Consider the following 6643-nt stretch of genomic DNA (forward strand, 5'->3'; position numbering starts at 1 on the left):
GTCAACTTTAGTTGTAATGAAAGTTTGTCTTTTAAAAACGAATGCAATGTTTGTAAAATGTATCATTTAGAGGTCAAATACCTCGCGATGTAATCATATGTTATTGTATTCATCCTTATGAATTAGGACGGGTCACTTCAGCGTAGAGTCAAGTTATGGATTGATGTTGATTTGCCGAGTTTTAACAATTGGAATGCGTGGATGGTTTGGTTTGAAGATTGGCGCACTTCCATCAACAAAAGACAAGACTTTATGATATTATTGCATCGTTGGTTTGGCATATTTGGCGGTATCGGAATAATATTTTATTTCGAACCCAAGAGATGAAGAAGGATGGTATTTTGATTCTATTGTTATTTTTGTTTTTAACTGGTTGTGTAGTAGAGGTAAGTCGAATGTAAGTTGGAACGAGTGGCTCATAAGGCCAGTGTAATTTTGGGGCTTGCCTAGCTTCTCGCTAGGTAAGTTTGGTTTTCTATTAAAATTTTGGCCGTTCAAAAAAAAAAATTTGATAAACACCTTGTGCTTTAACACTTAGTGATTTAGGCACTTACATATGCAAGTAAGTAATAATTTGAATGGTAATTTAATATCATAGTCGTGTAATTGCATAAAGTGATATTTGTAATTAGAATTCTACGTAAGTTTAATCCAAATTGAATCTCAACAGGTTAACCAACCTATAATTTAATCTTTATAATGGGGTTAATGTGAGTTAATTGATATCGGCTAAAAAGTCACATTTTCACCCCGGTATTAAGGCCCAAAAACAAGAAAGATTCAAACTTTATCGGCAAAATACCCACTTCTTTGGTTAGAATTGAAGAACAAGTTACGAAGATGGTGTAAAAAGAATCTAGAGAATAGGAGCTAAAACGAAGATTCTAGAGCGAAAACGGTGAAAGACAAGAAATCAAGTTACGGTCCAGGAATTTCAGCTGACCAGGCCTACCAAACGGCCTGCCAAACGGCTTTCCTGGCTCGCAAATGGCTTGCCAAACGCCCAGGATAAACGGACCTTGCAAACGGCTTAGCTTGGCAAACAGCCCCTGCAAACGGCCTGCCAAATGGCCTGCCAGCCGTTTGCAGGCAAATTTCTTGCTTATTTAAAGGGTCTTTGTCATTCATTCCAACACACACTTCAATTCACTTCTTTCTCTCTCTTGTACAATATTAGTCATACTTTCAAGGTCTTCGACTCCGTGCGGGAAACCTAGTACCCGGAGAAGAACGCCGAAGATTGTTTTAGGAGCGGTTTGGAGTTTGAAGTTGTCACTTTTGTATTCGAAACTCGTTTAATCTACTGGTACTTCTATCCTTTATCTTTATATAATGTCTTCTATCATTTTGTTCTGTGATATTCTTGCCATGATTAGTGAGTATTTATCTTTAGTGTATGCTATGATGTAAGCAGTTATAATGCCGAAATAATGTTATGGTTTGTGTATGTTGTTGAAATGCTTTCCGATTATACTTTGAATTCAATCTCTTTTCCAACTAATAGAACGTAGTTATTGGCTCTGTTATTGGGAAGTCGAGAACCCCGATTTAGAGTACACTATCTGTGTCACCCCTTGGTATGAGAAGTCTATCGGATACAACATAAGATCGATTGAGGCACACCAGTTGTAGTAAGTCTATCAAGCTTTGGATTCCGACTGAGGACTCTTTCGTAGTGAAACATCTAACTAGACCCTTAGTACATTTTCGGTCCCAGACCATGCTAGTGTAGTCACCAATCATATAAACTTCGTACATGCATGCTGAAGCACAACAGTTGTTGTAAGCTGTACCTCTCCTAAGTAAGGCCATGGAACACGGCTAGTGTTGATTAGTACACTGCACCATAACGCGGTCTCAAGCATTGCACCCCACTTGAGGGATTCTTAGTTAATTAAGGAACTGTTTATTTAAACACATAAAGGATTGGACCGTTAGGATAACCGAACGTGTTCATGGAAGTTAACCTGACTTGGCCATGGTGTTCTTTGTGGTTGAACTCTTTTTAAGGGACTAACTATCTTATAAAACCAATCATTAACGAAAGCATTGTAACACATTACGTCTCTCGGATACGGGTAACCATGTATTCTATTATGCTTAAGAAAGTTTAGACCTTTGTGGAATGTTAATACATCACCCAACCGAGTCGCTCAATTGGATGAGCCGTCTGAACGTGTATGCCTGTAGTCAGACTGCACGGGCGTCGGGGGTAAGGGACGTTGCTGTCTATTCAGAATCTTCAAGCCCATCGCATTACCCAGTGACATGTCTTACGATAGGGGCGTTTAGGGCCAGTGTAATGAATACAAGGCCTCTGCCTATTCATGAGCCAGTATTCCATAATCTAGGCAGAATAACTGATGAAATCATAGTATGTACTTGCTTTAACCTTATCTGAATTTTGAATTTTATCGCATTTACTTTATCTGTCTTATAAACTTGAAAAAAACCCAAAATTAGGTAACCACTACTCCTTCATAACTATCTTAAGCTTTAATATAGGTTCGGTTCTACTGATATCTTAAAAATATGACTCTAGGTCATACTTCCCTTACTCATAATAAGGAGTAGTACGATTTAGGCCCCGCTAAATATAAATTTAAAACAGTACTCCCCTTGGTGGTTGATTATGACGTGTTGCAACCTAACGACACCGCACAAATAAAACCGTCCGTTTCGGCCATATCAAGAGGGAAGCTAGTTTTTGGCGCCGCTGCCGAGGAACTGGTATCAAACAATACTTCTCTCTATCAAACTTATTCACAAGCATTTAGTGGTGTCTAAGAAAGACAATTATACACGGACTTGGTTGTTGAATTTTTCGAACAATCTCCAATTAAAAACAAAAACATATTCAACCTTAGGATAGTTAGATTAAATTAGATTACTTTAGACTACCTTAGATTAAGAATACCTTAGATTACATTAGAATTACCTTAGATTACGTTAGAAGTTTAGTTTATCTGCTTAAAATTAAAAACAAAAAGGCATACCCAGTGTATGACCCAAACCCGATCTAGACCAGGGCCGCTGTTATTCGTACCTGATCCAGACGCAATAATCTCTAAATCACTCAAGGAAGCACGAATCAGAAATCAAATGGTGTTACGCGTTACTTTAGCAGAAAATACCAAACCCTCGATTGAAGGTAGAGGAGGACTAATCAAATTTCCAGAGATTCAAGGACACTCGTTCGAGTTAAAACATCATATCATCTAGCTCATCCAAAATAGCTGTCAGTTTCATGGATTACCTAATGACGATCCTAATTCTCACCTTGATAAATTCATATCTCTTTCAAACTCCTACAAACAGCCAGGAATAGGATAAGATATAGTCCGGCTATACTTGTTTCCATATTCTCTCACTCATCATGCTCAAACATGGTTCGAAGGACTGGAAAAAGATTTCATCACGTCATGGACGGATATGGCTACTAAATTCTTAACTAAATATTTCCCTCCTTTTAAACAAAGCAAACTAAAGAATGACATCATTAACTTTAGACAAAGTTATGATGAATCTCTTTACACTGCATGGGAGCGATTCAAAACCCTGCTGAAGAAGTGCCCTAATCACCAACTAGAACGGTCAGCTCAAATCTGTACTTTCTACAATGGTCTTACGGTAAATCATAGGACTACGATCGATGCAGTAGCTCAAGGAAATCTGATGAACCAAACCGCATACGAAGCATGAGAATTGCTCGAGAATATGACAATGCATCATCATGACTGGAACAGTGGTGAAACAACTTCATCATCTGCCCCACTCTCTGCACTTAACAATTAAACGAAGGCCATCAAATCCCTCACAGATAAGATGGAATCTCTCGCTAAACAACTTGGAGAATTGAAGACGCAGTCGCAGCAGGTCAACTAAGCTCAGGGTTGTGTTAATTGTACCAACCCGCAACCCACTGAAGAATATCAAGTTGAGTACGAAAACCCTGACGGTTCAGTCTGTTACGTTCAATACCCAGATCGTCCAACAAATCCCAGATTCAATCAACAACCTAGGGTTAATCAATTTTAACGAAGCATCCAACCTTTTCGTTATCGCTACCCACCTTACCCAGCCCAACAATCTCAATTTTCATACGATCAACCACTTCTACTCACTGGTCCACTAGTCGAGGAAAATTCCCCTACCACCCAGATTACAAAAGTAACTAATCCCACTCTTGGAGCTGATGATCAGTTGACTCAGTTCATTCAAGGACAACAACAACTAAATCAGAGAACTGCAGCCAGACAAGATCAGACAGAGATACTAATGAGAAATCAATTGGCTCTGCTCAATAGTCTGGAGACACAGCTCGGACAGTTATCACAACGCCTTGAAACCCGACCACATGGAAGGTTACCCAGTAATACTATCCAAAATCCCCACATAGAGGAAGCTAAGCAAATGGAATCCGTAATCCCAGAGGAAGAACCACGGAGAAGGTTAGCTAGGCTCAAGAACAAATCGACATATACTCAGAAGCTGACCCCTGCAACTCCAGTGCGTCCACCCTATCCTGGAAGGCTACAGGAGGATATGGGCCGATTCATTTACCCAGTGCATCCACCTCTGTAACTCCAGATTCTAACAACATCCCACTGAATAAAGAATGCTCAGCATTACTCAGAAACTCTCTACCACCAAAGCTAGGAGATACGGGCCGATTCATTTTCTCGTGTTCGATCTACCAATCTAGGAGCAAGTATCAACCTAATCCCCTACTCTCTCTATAAGAGATTAGAGTTAGGAGACTTGTCACCAACTAAAATGAAAATCCAACTTGCCGATCACACAATTCGATATCCTAAGGGCATAGTTGAGAACGTCATGGTGAAAGTCGACAAATTCTTGTATCCTACGGATTTCGTAGTAATGGACATCAAGGAAGACCTACATACACCAGTAGTGCTAGGAATACCTTTCATGAATACGGCTAGGACTGTCATTGATGTGTACAATCAAACCTTGATTTTGCGATCACATGGGGAGAGCGTTACCTTCAAAATTGACCGACCAACCGATCTTTCTGGACAGGCAGAGATGTTTGCTATTTCCACCAGACGGATCACTTTCGATGACGAGTCTTCACCACCAACCAATGATATCGAGATGGGTGTCGAATCACAGTCTACAGATGACCCAGGAATGGATGAAGAGGATCCCAGCGAAGATATAGAGGAAGAGGAGGAATCTGAAGAGGAAGAGGAAATGGAAGACGTAAAAGAAACTATGATAATACCCTCTCTAAGCATTAAGCGTCATGAAGATTAATGAGGCTTGAGACGGAAGATCACAGTTTAATCATTCGTTTCAAAAAGAAGACTGACAAGGTTTAGGTTAAACAAATAGAAATCGACCCTGCAAGTATCAAAGTGGAGAGTCAGAATACTAAAGAAACTCGTTCATCAGATGAATCCTTAGAAGGACATTATACCGATGATGACGAGGAAGAGCAACATGAAGACATTCTGGATAACTCACACTCTCCAACCGAACCAGATCTAGGGGAGCCGGACTCTTCTTCAGATCGGATTCCGATCATATCTAAACACGCAGACATGATTACCTTCATCAATGATACAGATGAATTTGAAGATATTCTCGAAGCCATTAGTAAATCAACAATTGATTTCACGTTACACTTAACGGAACGAATTATGGCTATCCGAGAAGAATATAACGTCTATCTCCAGAGAGAAAATAATGATGTTGAAATCCTATAAGAACTCATTTAAGACTTTATCAACACTCTTCACGATCATATATACCACGAAGAAAGGCAACGCGAGCACAATTCAGTAGTTCGCATTATTCTTGAGATAAGATTCTGTCGAGATCAGAAGATCATTTACTCTAAGGTTTACAATGCCTTAGCTGGATCTGCACGCAAACCAACGAGCACTACTGACTCTCATCCGGAACCACATGGATCTCTCCACCGGACGCCCGACTTATCACTCTGATTTTCAAATGATCGAGGATATTCACAGCTTTTTCGTTCTATTGGAAAGAGATAATTTCGAAAGCACACCAGACAGGCTAGTGATTTAGGTAACAATTGATCACCATGCTGATCTGATTATCAAAGAGTTACGAGATGCAGTTATAGAGGAAGTAAGGCGCAACAATTCGTTCTCTCATCATGAACCAGATCGTATCAACATCGTAACCTACGTTACGAAGCAGATATCACGTATCTTCCACGAATCCACAGATCAAAGTTTCACATTTAAAGCTGGATGTCGGGAGATATACTCAAATACGGTGACGTTGATGTTCGGGTCAGGATTGTTGTTCACTTCTTTTTAGCTTCGTCTTTTAACTAATCTGTCCAAAGCTACAGACTCTTACTATGGAGATCACCATTCTGAAGATTTTGAGATACTAAAGATACAGTTTCTAACATTGTTTGAAGACCTCCAAAATGAGCATCCCATCAGAGAGATAATCACCACCAACACTACTTCTATTATTGACATTCATGGGTCAACCAGCAGAGCCGTGTATCATATTCTCATCAGACTTCAAGATTTATCATGAGTTGAAACTGCGCACTACTTATCTTTTAGAAGATCTTCAAGAGAAGTACCGAATCTTCTACCACTGTTGATCTGACACTTTCTCAGGATTTACC

Source organism: Rutidosis leptorrhynchoides, chromosome 9 (genome assembly GCF_046630445.1).
Source record: "Rutidosis leptorrhynchoides isolate AG116_Rl617_1_P2 chromosome 9, CSIRO_AGI_Rlap_v1, whole genome shotgun sequence".
In the NCBI taxonomy this organism is placed as follows: Eukaryota; Viridiplantae; Streptophyta; class Magnoliopsida; order Asterales; family Asteraceae; genus Rutidosis; species Rutidosis leptorrhynchoides.